The 17,423-nt window shown below is 39.6% G+C and overlaps 1 protein-coding gene and 4 non-coding genes across 4 annotated transcripts; all 5 read left to right on the forward strand.

Moving 5' to 3' along the window:
* Positions 1 to 17,423, forward strand: part of LOC138242764 (zinc finger protein 271-like) — a 1,399,044-nt gene that overhangs the window by 1,247,931 nt on the left and 133,690 nt on the right.
* Positions 11,580 to 11,651, forward strand: trnaw-cca (transfer RNA tryptophan (anticodon CCA)). Its single transcript has one exon. It is a non-coding gene; the product is annotated as a tRNA-Trp (tRNA).
* trnan-guu (transfer RNA asparagine (anticodon GUU)) lies at positions 13,226 to 13,299 on the forward strand. The gene has a single exon. It is a non-coding gene; the product is annotated as a tRNA-Asn (tRNA).
* trnaw-cca (transfer RNA tryptophan (anticodon CCA)) lies at positions 14,740 to 14,811 on the forward strand. Its single transcript has one exon. It is a non-coding gene; the product is annotated as a tRNA-Trp (tRNA).
* Positions 16,400 to 16,473, forward strand: trnan-guu (transfer RNA asparagine (anticodon GUU)). The gene has a single exon. It is a non-coding gene; the product is annotated as a tRNA-Asn (tRNA).

The raw sequence follows: 17,423 nt of genomic DNA on the forward strand, positions 1-17,423 counted from the left end.
CTGGGTTTGATCAAGGCCAGTGCATCCCCAAATCTTTTCAAGATAATCTGTCATCCGGTAACATCTTTTGAAACTAGCATTCGAGGTAGGAAGCGTGTTCTTAAACACCAAAAAGTCCAATAAGGAAAAAGCAGACCTCTGGACACAAGATGGCAGTGCGATATTAGAATTCCTGTGTTCTTGACGGATTCAGACTCCTTCTCAGATGTCCTTGCTCGACAACTAACTTTGTAGTTGAGGAAGAGCAGCTTGGAAAATACCCACTCAACAAGTGAGTGCATTGGTTGCAAGGAGCTGTTTTTTTTTTCCTCGCAGTAATCATTATTAACCAGAAACAGCAGCACAGGAAGGTCACATTTGTGATTATGTCACTTCTCTGCTTCAGCAAGGTCAATAAAAGACTCTGAAAGTAGTAAAGCAAAACTGAACTCAAAATCATATTAGGAATTCTGAGCGATATCTCCATACAGGTAATCCAACAGAACGTTGAAATATTTGAATATCATCTCTCTGTATATTGCCCTGCTTTTAACCCAGAGTAAAACTATTGGATTGAAGGAATGCTAACCGCTGGGTTAAAATGTATAGTTGTTATTTGGAGAAATCTGTAAACTCGTGATCTTATATGTTTTAAAAGACAGCACAGGAAAAAACAGTCCTGATTATTTTCCGGAGACGGAGCACTGATGACCTATCCGAGCTAATTGATAAAACCCACCCAGTGGATACTCTAGCAGAACGTCAAAGAACATTCACCTTTGTATCCAAAGAAACCACAGGAACAACATCAGGAAGCACAATCAATTCCCCTTTTAAATCTTTCCTGTAAGGTATGCTATGTGAATTCATGAAGTTAATCCTCTGATCTCTTTTGATCATGAACAAAGTACTTCTAATGGAGCGCTATGTTCAAAAATTTAATAAGCTTTACCCCTGCCAACGATTCGGCGTGAAGACAGACAAAAGCAGCTCACCACCACAGCCAATATTAAATGTACTTGCCGGTACACTATCATGTGCACTGCCTCAAAAGTGATCTCGGCAGATGTTGTTCCCTACATAAAGCTGAACGTGCCAAAGAGAATTTCTGTTGAGAAAACAAAATATTTTTTCTGCCTTGATGTCAAGCCTGTCTTTTAGAAAGTCTATCTCTAAACACGTCCCGCAGCCTAACAAAAAGCGTTTTTACTGATCGTATTGCAGGTCTTAAAACATTAACATTTGGCAGCAGTGGGATTCAAACCCACGCCCCCAGAGAGACTGGAGCCCAAACGCCAGTGCCTTAGACTGCTCGGCTACACTACTGTACCTTCCTCCCTATCCATCTTCCTCACATTGCTGACTTGGACTGGGGGTCTTCAGCTCTTGTCGTCGGATCTAATGATATCATGTGGAAGTGACTGCACCTTCATCTTCCGAGATGCTTTCAATAGCACAAACGCTACTTTCACCGGCCCAAACATAGCAATAACGAAGGAGGTGGGTTTCATCCTTTGTGCTGTTTGTAGGGGCGCAACTCTACGGTGATCTACTGACTTGAAGAGCAAAAATCAAAATCCTCTGCTACTACTATTGCTTTTTTCATAGTTTCTTCAAATCTTTCATTTGAACGTAGATTTTGAAGGATATTGATGATAATACCACATAAATTGTGGTTTTCTTGTGATCGCCAATTTTATTCAAATACCAGCCTTTTTTACAGTTCCTTGCGTGTTTCACAAGGTATAATAGCCCTCCTCGCATCCTCAGCTAACATTTTAAAATTACAATAGATTATACAGCATGCATGTTTACATTTAGATTAAAATTAAAGTAAATATACAAGAATACATACAGTGCTAACCCAATAATTCTTGTCAGGTTCTCCAACAAATCTGCGTTGTTACTTTAACATGTTTCAGCTGAGGGTGCAACAGGAGTATAAATGAATTTTCACACCAGCCATTCAAAGACCAAATTCCATGAGTGAACATTATTTTCTCAGAAGTTACCGACATTGGACTTTGCCGGTGGTATTGAATTATGTCCACAACTGTTGTAGTAGTTCCTTCTTGAAATTCGACACGTGCAAAGCACTCGTAATATCATAGGTGTTAAAGTTCGCTGAGTCTATTCGAGTCATGGTGTGTATCCCTGCCTATCATTGGGAGACGGGTAGCTTTTTTACACTCAGATTCCAATCTTCAATGCTTTGTGGGAGAGCTTACTTAACTTTCATTTTCTCACATTTTCTGACGACTGTTCCAAAGGGGCACCCTGTCAATTCCGAATACTTTTCAAAATCTGCCTGCATGTTTGATTATTGTCATTTAATTTCGAAAAAGTTCAATATTGATCATAACTAAAGAAAATAATGATCACGAACAAAAAAGGGATAAAGATGCGAGTCGATCTTGAATCACAGCTGGGTGACACGGGCTTCTGTTCTGATATGGTTGTACGAGAAACAGGAGGAATCGCCAATCTCCTATAGAACATGAGTTGAATCAGGAGTGAGACATTTCATATACTCGTGCATATGTCAACGCCTGACCTACATCGTAAAACTAACATTAAGTTGTCAGAGACATTCATTTATGTACAAACAAGAGAAAGACCAAGTAATAATTCTACATTAGTTCAGGTGGGTTAACCTTAACTAACTAATAAACCTATTAATAATTCTACATTAACGTGTCCTACACTGATCAGACTAATTGACATGGTCTGATTCAGAGCCTGTGCAGTTCGTGCTAATTACAACAAGGACAGTTCTGAACCCTCATCACCGAACTGAGCACAAGTTCAGCTGTTCTCCAGTTTTGTTACGCATGGTTTTTCATTGCAATTGAGTTCAGAGCTGGAGCTGATCTCCAGACAGTACAGTGTTTTGGGTAAGTTGTCGAAATTCGCATGAGGCTACAGACAACTTACCCAAAGTGTTTTCTATAGCTTTCAGGTGGAGTTAATTGATATAAAAGAATGTAAGTGGTATAAACGCAACAAGCCAGACGGCAGGCCAACCTATAATTTTCTGACGCGAGGCCTGACGCGTTATTCATTACGCCACTGACCCTGCTATTGCAGTACTAAAAAAAACACATTTTCTACATTTATGTCTGTTTAAAAATCACTCTAAAAAAGACAAAGGGTTTGTGTGTCGCGCTAAAAATCCTTCGGCTGAGACGTAAAACCGAGGTTCTGACTCTCTGTGATCATTCAGGAGAATGGTGGTGGTGGAGGGGAATCCCCATTACCTGTAAAGCGCATTGAGTGGAGTATCTAGAACAGCGCTATATAAGTGTAAGCAATAATGATTATTATAATGTAAAATGCAATAAAAAATAAAAAAATATCAAACTTTGATTCAAAATAGATTAATGTAAAAATTGATAAAGCTAATGCTTTTTTCAGGGCTATATCTACTTTTTTTTAAAAAGCTAAGTCTGTCGCGATCGTGAAAGTTAGAGAATGTGTTCCAGCGGGTGCCTTCATATCGTGAGCGTCAGTCTCGCCCGTAGCTGCGAGAAAGTTAAAAGCGCACAAGTGATCTGTCTTTCGTCAAAGTAATTGCCGGAGCAGTAAGACGCAGAGCACCATCCAGCAGCTGTAAACGATGTTCGGGGAAGAGCTAATTCTGTTTTTAGCACAGGGAGTGAGAATGAGCTCAGTCCTGCTCCCAGCAGAATCCATCCTGGTTTGGTTACAGTGCGTCTGAGGCTCTTTGGATCGCAAAGTAAAAAAAACAATTGCTCACATCGTGTGACTTCCACGACAGGAAGGAAAGATATCACTTAAAAAAATCAGAACTGAAGATTTGGATCCTGGGCCTCAATTTGATCAAATTATTAAAATAATAATTATCAAAATATCAGATTGTGTTTCTGCAACATTTCGTGCACAGTACACCATTTTAATCTAAAACAGTCACAACGAGGGCTTTACACGCAGTCTGGGGTATTTTCCCCTTTTATATTTTTGCCACTTTATATCGAACCTGTTATACTCCCAGATGTGCACAGTAGCTTGTACTTAATAAAAATGTACAATTCACCACTGGTATAAACAGATGTGTGCCGTGTTTGCCTTTGTAAGCATTTGTTTAAAAAATAAGTTCACAATACGATAAAAAAACAGAAAGCACAAACTTTATAATACAACGATACAAAATCAATACCAAATCATTATGCCAATTAAGTACCTATCCTTTGAAAACAGAGAACACCTTTATATCTACAAAAAACTTGACATTGTATGTATTTTTGAATTACAAAGCAGACAGAGTAGTCCCTTAATTCAAAGATCAGATCTTGGCCAAAACAAGACAATCAGACGTGGGCTGAATTCGGAACAGGAACCTCTACTTCGTCGTTTATTGAGCTTTTGATCGATGTCTGAATGAAACAGATTCGCTTTTTTATCTCTTTGATTAAAGTACACAAAAATTGTAAATATTAATTACAATATTGTATATAATGTATAATTTGAACTACATATTGTTCAGGTGTGAATAATTGTATATTTTAAGAATACATTTCTAAAACAAATCATTGGCTTTATTTACTAGTTTCTACACCTATAAAAATCTTTCTTTGATGTATAATAGCCCTTTAACTATATATGTATAATAGTCCTCTAAATGTATCCGTATAATAGAACTCCAACCATTTATGTATAATAAACATATAATCATAGATGTCTAATTGACGTATAACAATATACGTATATTAGAATTTAATTCTAGACCAGTTACGGAGCAAATTTACACGTCTAAGGTATGCGTTTAATAGTCGTATATTCTACATCTTTTGCCCACTGGGATGTGCCGATTTTAATTTAACAAAGCTAGATACACAGACAGTTTGTTTCTTGAAAGCGTGTTATGTAAAAAAGAGAAAAACGAAAATATATAGATGACAATCTTTCAAAGCTGAAGATTTTACTTTTGAAAAATTGACATTTTATGTATGCAGATGCATTCGCTGGTTTTAGAACTTTGCTGTGCTTCCTGAATCATTTTAAGTGTTATAAAGTGGGTGTAGAGGGAGCGATCACTTTGTAGAGCAGTTGACAGGCTGGAGATGTTCAGACTACTCTCGTTAGTTCTCAAATGTTTACATCATTTTTCTTTCACGCTAGGACGCAACTGTGTACATGGGCTTGGTTTTCGTTTCACTGATTCTCATTAAAGATTTGGGAATTAACGACGAAAGATTCAGTTTGGCAGAAGGTTTGGTTCACAATGGTCTTGAAGACATGCCCATGTAGAGCAGCATGTGATGATTTGTACTATAAAAGACCAAGTGCTCAAAGTGACGTCTGCGTTTACCGTTGAAACTTTTCATCTCGGGCGCACTTTTAGAAAACAAAGATAGAGTAGTTGTGTTGTATCACCCTAAGACATCTGTTAGCAGAGTGGCGCAGCGGACCTGTGCTGGGCCTGTAACTCAGAGATTGACTGATCGAAACCATCCTGAGCTATGTACATTTTATGCAAACCATCAGTTTAATGAAGTACATTAAAACTGATTTTTCTCTCGTGTGTGTGCAAGCTTCACACTTACAGTACTCTTTAATCTTTACCAATAGCAGATGCCCAAATGTATCTTTGGTTGTTCTGCGATCCTTCATAGTTTCCTCAATTCCTTCAAATGAACATCCATATCAAAGCAATTATATATATACATTACAATTAAGGTACATATTAAAAATATCAACGCACATTTGTATAATGCTCATTTAAGAATGATTGTCAATGATTATCAAGTTCTCCAACAAATCTGTGTTCTAATTTTAAAATATTTTAGGATACAACGGGTGTATAAATGAATTCTCCTGACAGCCAGTTAAAGATAAAATTCCACACGTGAAAATGGTTTTCTTGGACATTGACAGGTACTTAATTGTTTACTTGTAGTTCCACACGAGTAAAATAGATATTTCCTGCAAATTTCAAGAGGGCTTGCAAAGAAATCCCATCAAGCTTTAGCAGAGATTATGGTTACAGCAGAACAGTCTGAAGCTCGTCCCTTAGTGGGTTTGAACCACCAGCCCTTCATTTAACAGCTGCACAGAGACACACTCCCGTTGCTTTTTGCCATTCACACATTTATAGTTAAAGAATTATAAAATACTGACATTTTCCTGCCAGCCGGCAGTATTTCTTCTGCACTGACCATGAATAACCAATAACTTTATTTCATCTTTCGCAGTCTGTAATCCACAGAAAAGGTAGTGAATACTTGTATTAAGCTAAATCAAGCCAACAGAGATGCACTGCCCTTGTTTTTCTCCACTTTTCGTTGAAAGGAGAAAAATCACTGACATTTTCTTGCGGTATTTCTTCTGTCCTGATTAGCAAGACTTATATTTTATCTTTCAGAAGTTGTATGAATTTCTTGAAGTTCAGAAACAACTTGTTCCACAAAGGAAATGAACACTTGGTTCAAAGTAAATCAAGACGTATGTATCTCTCGCCGCGTGTGCTCTTATCTGTCCATCTCTCTACTTTTCTCTCACTCTGACAGTCTGTGCAGAGTTTCTGAAGGGGATGTAACACCACTTGGCAAAGAGAAAAATTATCAGAGGCAGAATAAAAAATCATTATTCTCTTCTCAGTCAGATTCACAGCTCAGAGACAATCGGACAGAAGCTCCATGCTTCTTTTTATCCGTCAATCCAGAACCAGAGGACATTCAGACAATCAGTGCTGTTACATGAATAATATCAGACAGAACAGCCTGGACTCAGGTCACATCTCCCCATTTTCTCCTTCCTCACAGCCACTTAGAGACAGAAGAGCTCCTGGTTCTCCTCTCTGTGAACTGGGCTCAAGACTCACTGATCTGTCAGCTGTGGACTCTGTTCCAGGTCAGAAGCAAGAAGCTTCTATTAACCCTTTCCAGGACCTCCAGCCCTTCAGTATTACTTTCTTTACTGTATGTCAGTCTCCAAACATGTTTTATAAATGTTTTATAACACACGTGAGTGTGGAATTATCTTTTTATGTAATAAACACAAGTAGAGACACTTTGGTCAGTACACTGTATATTGATTATTAGTAGCCGATGGGCCGATGGTCGTGTCTACAGTAGTGACCAGTTGACCAGTCTGTAGCTCTCAGCAGTGGGACTCAGATCACACAGAAGAAGACCTGTCTGTGTGTGATTCCACACCAGCCCAGGGAATCACCAGCTCTCATATGTCTCTCACAGGTGTCTCACAGTCTTATAAATTTACAATTAGATGAATTATTGTAACAGGTAATCAGACTACCTATGGAACTGAGAGCAGGCTGGAAATAAAACCAGGATACACATTTTAACCTCCAGGATCAGGTTCCTGATCCTCCTGGCTTCTATACTCTGATGATTCGTTTAAAACATTTAAAAGCACTTATTACAGGGACTTGTGCTCGTTCTCTACTGCTCCACACGGGTACGCCTTGTAACACATTAATCTGCGAAGTAAAATGTTTTTTTTCCTGTTTAATGAATTTCATTCCTTGGTTTGTCGCTCTCCTTTTACAACTGTTATGATTCGCTTCTCTTCACAGCCCGGTGTGTTGTTTTTTGGGGGGGATGTTATATCTGTAAGAAAAGCCCCCCAGGCTTCGGACAGGAGTCTCCTCCAGCGGAGACGCGCTCTGCTCTGTTACAAAGAGCGCTGTGACGTCACAGACACCAGCCTGAGCACCTGGATCAGAGAGCAAGACCGCGGGAGGCACAGGGTGCGCACGGAGGAGAGTTATTGATCACTTATCTATCGAAAACCAATTCATTCAATTAAAAAACCGTAGAATAAACAATTAGCTTCACCGATTGGTGAGTACTGATTCTTTTTCTGGTTTTGATCCTTTTTTAAATATCTAGAAAACAGTCAATAAAGACTGTATCGATCAATTACCGTAGTGCGTTTAATGTAAAAAATGTTCAAACTGAAATTAAACAATGATTATTCTTATTATTATTTAGGTAACTGTATCCTAGAGCTAAAAAAATATATTACTTATAAATATATAAAACTTATAAATATATAAGTTGATAAATGTATGTAAGTAACAGTTTACATGTATTTTTTCCCGTGTTTATAAATCATAACTATGGTAACCACGGGGACAGGCGCCATGTCACTGTGCGCGTCACAAAGAGCGATGTGACATCATGGGTAGCAACAAATACTAATACTAGTGTATTCATATTAATATTAATGAGAGTACAACTGGTTGTTTTAATGCTAGTGTTCATATGAGTATTAATGATGATAGCGCTACTGATAGTTTTAGTTTTAATGTTCATATTCATGTTAATATTAAATATAATTATAGTGTTACTGTTAGAGAATTAACAGTAGTAGTAGTAGTTTTAATACTATTGTTATTCTAGCATTACTGTTATTCTCTTTGGGGGAATTAAAAGCACACGTGGCGAGTGACCTCGTGGTGCAACGGTAGCGTGTCTGACTCTGGATCAGAAGGTTGCGTATTCAAATCATGTTGAGGTCAGCTGATGTGCTTGCAGGTGCTGCTGGTGCTGAACCTGGAAATTACACCATGCAGTTGGGTTTTAGCTGTACACCACATAAGTAATCTGAACGAAATAACAGCAAAGTACAGAACTACCAGTCAGGAGCTTATGCAGCGAATCATCTTGATACGGCAATAGAAAAGGCATACTGCACATCTGCGAAACATCATGTCCGACTTTAGAGACAGTGATATCAGAGAATGGAAGTTTCAGACCTTGTTTTTTTTTACAGGTTCAAGCAAACCTGAAAGTTAGAAAGTGTTTGGTCACTTTTGTATGAAAAAGTGTCTGAAGCCTGTAATTATAATTTGCCCTTTTTTAATTGTGGTTGAAATCCACTCCCATGTACCAAGACCTTACAGTATATTCATGTTTACTTAAATGACTAACTATTGGACTATTGGACATTAGTTGGTGTTTTTTTTTTTTGTAACGATTTGCTATTTCATGCAGGAAAGAAAGGAACCCAGACCCAACGTTTGCTTTCACGTGGGGTTCATTTACATAACGGACATCTATTTCTGAGGAGCCTGATTTGAATCACACAACCCCGGTAGAAGTCGAATCGACAAACTTATAAACCGAAATCAGACGCGTTATCCATTAAACCACTAGCCCGTCATGCAAATAATTGCACCATGGTGAGTTCAGTGCCGCTATTAGTAATACCCCACCCCCCATCTTAAATTTCTAAGTGAGAAACGTGTTTTCTACATTTTTTTTTAGTTTTAAAAAATCATCACTTTTAAGCAGACAAAGCATGTGTCGCTCTGAATTTCTAATTGATTTAGAATTCCAAGACAAAAGCGTTTCGTTCCACAACGGCGTGAAATGATCACGTCTTTCACTCTACTTCTACTTAATAAAGCAGATCTTGCTAGGTGAGCATTTGCTCCGGTAAATTAAGTCACTTTTCATGTTAACTCACTTCTTCTAAACACAACATTTCCCGGTGCATGTTTTCTCCATGAAAAAAGACATTTTCCCTTACATGATTTCTTGTTTTGTTTCATCGAAGTGTAAAGAAAGGAAAAGTGTCGTTAATGAACTCTGTCCTCCTAGGGAGATGTCAAGCGCATTGGACATGAAAAGTGCCCAATAAAAGCCATTTCTCTTCATTTCTCTTACGGTCAGGGCTCCTGTTCCATGTAAAGGAGGCAGCTTGCTCAGCCGGCAGATTCAGGGCGTAGATGGCTCAGAGCGGTGTGGCCAAGCGGCTATAAAAGAGGAGAATTCTGCCGGCACCGTAGCTGAGTCGGTTTAAGTACCTGTCTCGTTAACTGGAGATCCTGGCTCCACATCCCAGCTGTGCCTTTCTTCCTGTCTTTTTGTGCAGAAACTACCATCTTGGACAACCGCATAGGGCTTGATTTAGTTTAAAGCATGAATGCATTTCCTTTCTGCAACAACTTGTTTTTCAAGAAATTCATACAGCTTGTGAAAAATGAAATGCAATTCTTGGCTATCAGAGCAGTAGGAATATTGCCGACTGGCAAGAAAATGCAAGCAATGTTTATTTTTTGACCGGAAAGGTGCGAATGGAGGAAAGCCTCTTTCATCAGTCTCTGTGGCGCAATCGGCGAGCTCGTTCGGCTGTTAACTGAAAGGTTGGTGGTTTAAACCCACCCAGGGACGATCTTCTTATTATTGTCAATGTAAACACTGTCTCCGCTAAAGCCGAAACCTTAACCCTCTTTATATTTGCAGAAAATGCGAGTCTTTTGCCCGTGTCCAACAACAACACTTGAGACCGGGGAAGTCCAATAGTGATCAACACCGCAACTCCCCAGAAATCCATATTCACCCTTGGAAAAGTATCTTTGAATGGCTGGCGGGAGATATCATTTATACTCCTGTTGCGTCCTCTGCTAAAAGAGTTTAGAAATACAACGCAGATTTGTTTGAGAATTTGACAAGCACTGTTACAGTACGATAGCACTGTGAAGTTGGATGTTGATATTTTGATATATTTACCTTAATTTTAACATAAATGTAAACATACATGCTGTACAATCTATGCTGTACAATCAAACACAGGTATATTTTGAGTCTCATGCTGATCGTTCTGTGGATCCAAAAGAAAATGTTAAAGCTGATACATTTTCGATTGGAATTTGCATCTAGCTACAACGTCCCTGGATAAGAGATTTTATTAGATGCGTGCAATCGGTATCTTTTACTTTATGTATGGTAGTGGAAATAGTTTTAAAAATGTTTTCTAAAGAAGATTGTATTGCCAGGACCTGCCTTTAGCGCTCAGTAGCGATGACGCTGTTGATATAGATGGAGAAGAAATGTAAGATGAATTGATGATCTAAGCTAAAATAGCCCTAACACGCCTCCTGTAACAGTGTTTGTATTCATAGCAAGTAATATATTTTTTCAAACCCGAACGTTGCTTTTGCATTAAGTGTTATGTAACCATTAGCGGTTTCGGTAGCTTCTGAAGACCGCACTTTTCCAAACTGAAGCCTATAAGAACATTATTCAAGACACACCATGGCCCAGAATCGTGCATCGGGACAAAGATTAACATCCATTGAAAGTACTCCCAAATAAAAGATTTGACCGAAAAATTAAAAGAGTAGGCAAGTATTAAAACAAAACCATAACTTCTTGACTTCCAATCTCTTTCCTGGTTCAGGCCATGTAAAATGACATATTCAGTGGACTCATGCCGAGGTTGTGAGTTTAAGCCTCACCTGGAGCAGCCTGGTTTTCTGTCTTGACAGGTAAACAGTGTTTTGTGTTATTTGCTAAATGGAGAGAGGATTCTGTGTTAATTGTGCTCCTCCTGGGAGAGGTCAAGATGAGAAGTTCACCAGGCTGTTGGTAAATATCCTGTCCAGGAATATCGGGGCTGTAGGGGGTCAGATCTATAGATGTAGTAAACACATTAGTGGAGACGGTGTGTCTGCTCTCCGTGAGAGAGCCGGGCGGGAAGAATAATCTGTGGTCTGGGAAGAAGAGACCCTCGTTGGAAGAGCGGCGCTCCTCACAGGAGAGAATGAAAACAATCTTTTTCAGGGACGCTGATTTTTCTCTTTGGGTGAATTAAAAGCACTTGTGGCAAGTGACCTTGTGGCGCAACGGTAGCGCGTCTGACTCCAGATCAGAAGGTTGCGTGTTCGAATCACGTTGAGGTCAACTGATGTGTTTGCAGGTGCTGATGGTGCCGAACCCGGAATTTACACCATGCAGTCGGGTTTTAGCTGTACACCACCTAGGTAATCCGAATGAAGTTACAGAACACCCCGTCAGGATCTTATGCAGCATTTCATCTTGAACACGACAAGAGAAAAGGCACACTGCACATCCGCGAAACATCACATCCGACTTTAGAGACAGTGACATCAGAGAATGGAAGTTTCAAACCGCTTTTCTGTTACAGGTTCAAGCAAACCTGAAAGTTAGGGAGTGTTTGGTCACTTTTGTATGAAAAAGTGTCTGAAGCCTGTAATTATAATTTGCCCTTCTTTTAATTGTGGTTGAAATCCACTCCCATGTACCAAGACCTTACAGTATATTCATGTTTACTTAAATGACTAACTATTGGACTATTGGACATTAGTTGGTGTTTTTTTTTTGTAACGATTTGCTATTTCATGCAGGAAAGAAAGGAACCCAGACCCAACGTTTGCTTTCAGGTGGGGTTCATTTACATAACAGACATCTATTTCTGAGGAGCCTGATTTGAATCACACAACCCCGGTAGAAGTCGAATCGACAATCTTATAAACTGAAATCAGACGCGTTATCCATTAAACCACTAGCCCGTCACGTAAATTAATTGCACCATGGTGAGTTCAGTGCCGCTACTAGTAATACCCCACCCCCATCTTAAATTTCTAAGTGAGAAACGTGTTTTCTACATTTTTTTTTTAGTTTTAAAAAATCATCACTTTTAAGCAGACAAAGCCTTTATGTGTCGCTCTGAATTTCTAATTGATTTAGAATTCCAAGACAAAAGCGTTTCGTTCCACAGCGGCGTGAAATGATCACGTCTTTCACTCTACTTCTCTCTAGTAGTAAAGCAGATCTTGCTTGGTGAGCATTTGCTCCGGTAAATTAGGTCACTTTTCATGTTAACTCACTTCTTCTAAACACAACATTTCCCGGTGCATGTTTTCTCCATGAAAAAAAGACATGTGCATGTGCATGTTTTCCCTTACATGATTTCTCGTTTTGTTTCATCAAAGTGTACAGAAAGAAGAAAGAAAGGAAAAGTGTCGTTAATGAACTCTGTCCCCCTTGGGAGATGTCAAGCGCATTGGACATGAAAAGTGCCCAATAAAAGCCATTTCTCTTCATTTCTCTTACGGTCAGGGCTCCTGTTCCGTGTAAACGCAGATGGCTCAGAGCGGTGTGTCCAAGCGGCTATAAAAGAGGAGAATTCTGCCGGCACCGTAGCTGAGTCGGTTTAAGTACCTGTCTCGTTAACTGGAGATCTGGGCTCCACATCCCAGCTGTGCCTTTCTTCCTGTCTTTTTGTGCAGAAACTACCATCTTGGACAACCGCATAGGGCTTGATTTAGTTTAAAGCATGAATGCATTTCCTTTCTGCAACAACTTGTTTTTCAAGAAATTCATACAGCTTGTGAAAAATGAAATGTAATTCTTGGCTCTCAGAGCAGTAGGAATATTGCCGACTGGCAAGAAAATGCAAGCAATGTTTATTTTTTGACCGGAAAGGTGCGAATGGAGAAAAGCCTCACTCATCAGTCTCTGTGGCGCAATCGGCGAGCGCGTTCGGCTGTTAACTGAAAGGTTGGTGGTTCAAGCCCACCCAGGGGCGATCTTCTTATTATTGTCAATGTAAACACTGTCTCCGCTGAAGCCAAAACCTTAACCCTCTTTATATTTGCAGAAAATGCGAGTCTTTTGCCCGTGTCCAACAACAACACTTGAGACCGGGGAAGTCCAATAGTGATCAACACCGCAACTCCCCAGAAATCCATATTCACCCTTGGAAAAGTATCTTTGAATGGCTGGCGGGAGATATCATTTATACTCCTGTTGCGTCCTCTGCTAAAAGAGTTTAGAAATACAACGCAGATTTGTTTGAGAATTTGACAAGCACTGTTACAGTACGTTAGCACTGTGAAGTTGGATGTTGATATTTTGATATATTTACCTTAATTTTAACATAAATGTAAACATACATGCTGTACAATCTATGCTGTACAATCAAACACAGGTATATTTTGAGTCTCATGCTGATCGTCCTGTGGATCCAAAAGAAAATGTTAAAGCTGATACATTTTCGATTGGAATTTGCATCTAGCTACAACGTCCCTGGATAAGAGATTTTATTAGGTGCGTGCAATCGGTATCTTTTACTTTATGTATGGTAGTGGAAATAGTTTTAAAAATGTTTTCTAAAGAAGATTGTATTGCCAGGACCTGCCTTTAGCGCTCAGTAGCGATGACGCTGTTGATATAGATGGAGAAGAAATGTAAGATGAATTGATGATCTAAGCTAAAATAGCCCTAACACGCCTCCTGTAACAGTGTTTGTATTCATAGCAAGTAATATATTTTTTCAAACCCGAACGTTGCTTTTACATTAAGTGTTATGTAACCATTAGCGGTTTCGGTAGCTTCTGAAGACCGCACTTTTCCAAACTGAAGCCTATAAGAACATTATTCAAGACACACCATGGCCCAGAATCGTGCATCGGGACAAAGATTAACATCCATTGAAAGTACTCCCAAATAAAAGATTTGACCGAAAAATTAAAAGAGTAGGCAAGTATTAAAACAAAACCATAACTTCTTGACTTCCAATCTCTTTCCTGGTTCAGGCCATGTAAAATGACATATTCAGTGGACTCATGCCGAGGTTGTGAGTTTAAGCCTCACCTGGAGCAGCCTGGTTTTCTGTCTTGACAGGTAAACAGTGTTTTGTGTTATTTGCTAAATGGAGAGAGGATTCTGTGTTAATTGTGCTCCTCCTGGGAGAGGTCAAGATGAGAAGTTCACCAGGCTGTTGGTAAATATCCTGTCCAGGAATATCGGGGCTGTAGGGGGTCAGATCTATAGATGTAGTAAACACATTAGTGGAGACGGTGTGTCTGCTCTCCGTGAGAGAGCCGGGCGGGAAGAATAATCTGTGGTCTGGGAAGAAGAGACCCTCGTTGGAAGAGCGGCGCTCCTCACAGGAGAGAATGAAAACAATCTTTTTCAGGGACGCTGATTTTTCTCTTTGGGTGAATTAAAAGCACTTGTGGCAAGTGACCTTGTGGCGCAACGGTAGCGCGTCTGACTCCAGATCAGAAGGTTGCGTGTTCGAATCACGTTGAGGTCAACTGATGTGTTTGCAGGTGCTGATGGTGCCGAACCCGGAATTTACACCATGCAGTTGGGTTTTAGCTGTACACCACCTAGGTAATCCGAATGAAGTTACAGAACACCCCGTCAGGATCTTATGCAGCATTTCATCTTGAACACGACAAGAGAAAAGGCACACTGCACATCCGCGAAACATCACATCCGACTTTAGAGACAGTGACATCAGAGAATGGAAGTTTCAAACCGCTTTTCTGTTACAGGTTCAAGCAAACCTGAAAGTTAGGGAGTGTTTGGTCACTTTTGTATGAAAAAGTGTCTGAAGCCTGTAATTATAATTTGCCCTTCTTTTAATTGTGGTTGAAATCCACTCCCATGTACCAAGACCTTACAGTATATTCATGTTTACTTAAATGACTAACTATTGGACTATTGGACATTAGTTGGTGTTTTTTTTTTGTAACGATTTGCTATTTCATGCAGGAAAGAAAGGAACCCAGACCCAACGTTTGCTTTCAGGTGGGGTTCATTTACATAACAGACATCTATTTCTGAGGAGCCTGATTTGAATCACACAACCCCGGTAGAAGTCGAATCGACAATCTTATAAACTGAAATCAGACGCGTTATCCATTAAACCACTAGCCCGTCACGTAAATTAATTGCACCATGGTGAGTTCAGTGCCGCTACTAGTAATACCCCACCCCCATCTTAAATTTCTAAGTGAGAAACGTGTTTTCTACATTTTTTTTTTAGTTTTAAAAAATCATCACTTTTAAGCAGACAAAGCCTTTATGTGTCGCTCTGAATTTCTAATTGATTTAGAATTCCAAGACAAAAGCGTTTCGTTCCACAGCGGCGTGAAATGATCACGTCTTTCACTCTACTTCTCTCTAGTAGTAAAGCAGATCTTGCTTGGTGAGCATTTGCTCCGGTAAATTAGGTCACTTTTCATGTTAACTCACTTCTTCTAAACACAACATTTCCCGGTGCATGTTTTCTCCATGAAAAAAAGACATGTGCATGTGCATGTTTTCCCTTACATGTTTTCCCTTACATGATTTCTCGTTTTGTTTCATCAAAGTGTACAGAAAGAAGAAAGAAAGGAAAAGTGTCGTTAATGAACTCTGTCCCCCTTGGGAGATGTCAAGCGCATTGGACATGAAAAGTGCCCAATAAAAGCCATTTCTCTTCATTTCTCTTACGGTCAGGGCTCCTGTTCCGTGTAAACGCAGATGGCTCAGAGCGGTGTGTCCAAGCGGCTATAAAAGAGGAGAATTCTGCCGGCACCGTAGCTGAGTCGGTTTAAGTACCTGTCTCGTTAACTGGAGATCTGGGCTCCACATCCCAGCTGTGCCTTTCTTCCTGTCTTTTTGTGCAGAAACTACCATCTTGGACAACCGCATAGGGCTTGATTTAGTTTAAAGCATGAATGCATTTCCTTTCTGCAACAACTTGTTTTTCAAGAAATTCATACAGCTTGTGAAAAATGAAATGTAATTCTTGGCTCTCAGAGCAGTAGGAATATTGCCGACTGGCAAGAAAATGCAAGCAATGTTTATTTTTTGACCGGAAAGGTGCGAATGGAGAAAAGCCTCACTCATCAGTCTCTGTGGCGCAATCGGCGAGCGCGTTCGGCTGTTAACTGAAAGGTTGGTGGTTCAAGCCCACCCAGGGGCGATCTTCTTATTATTGTCAATGTAAACACTGTCTCCGCTGAAGCCAAAACCTTAACCCTCTTTATATTTGCAGAAAATGCGAGTCTTTTGCCCGTGTCCAACAACAACACTTGAGACCGGGGAAGTCCAATAGTGATCAACACCGCAACTCCCCAGAAATCCATATTCACCCTTGGAAAAGTATCTTTGAATGGCTGGCGGGAGATATCATTTATACTCCTGTTGCGTCCTCTGCTAAAAGAGTTTAGAAATACAACGCAGATTTGTTTGAGAATTTGACAAGCACTGTTACAGTACGTTAGCACTGTGAAGTTGGATGTTGATATTTTGATATATTTACCTTAATTTTAACATAAATGTAAACATACATGCTGTACAATCTATGCTGTACAATCAAACACAGGTATATTTTGAGTCTCATGCTGATCGTCCTGTGGATCCAAAAGAAAATGTTAAAGCTGATACATTTTCGATTGGAATTTGCATCTAGCTACAACGTCCCTGGATAAGAGATTTTATTAGGTGCGTGCAATCGGTATCTTTTACTTTATGTATGGTAGTGGAAATAGTTTTAAAAATGTTTTCTAAAGAAGATTGTATTGCCAGGACCTGCCTTTAGCGCTCAGTAGCGATGACGCTGTTGATATAGATGGAGAAGAAATGTAAGATGAATTGATGATCTAAGCTAAAATAGCCCTAACACGCCTCCTGTAACAGTGTTTGTATTCATAGCAAGTAATATATTTTTTCAAACCCGAACGTTGCTTTTGCATTAAGTGTTATGTAACCATTAGCGGTTTCGGTAGCTTCTGAAGACCGCACTTTTCCAAACTGAAGCCTATAAGAACATTATTCAAGACACACCATGGCCCAGAATCGTGCATCGGGACAAAGATTAACATCCATTGAAAGTACTCCCAAATAAAAGATTTGACCGAAAAATTAAAAGAG

This window comes from Lepisosteus oculatus, chromosome 14, assembly GCF_040954835.1.
Source record: "Lepisosteus oculatus isolate fLepOcu1 chromosome 14, fLepOcu1.hap2, whole genome shotgun sequence".
NCBI classification, from domain to species: Eukaryota; Metazoa; Chordata; class Actinopteri; order Semionotiformes; family Lepisosteidae; genus Lepisosteus; species Lepisosteus oculatus.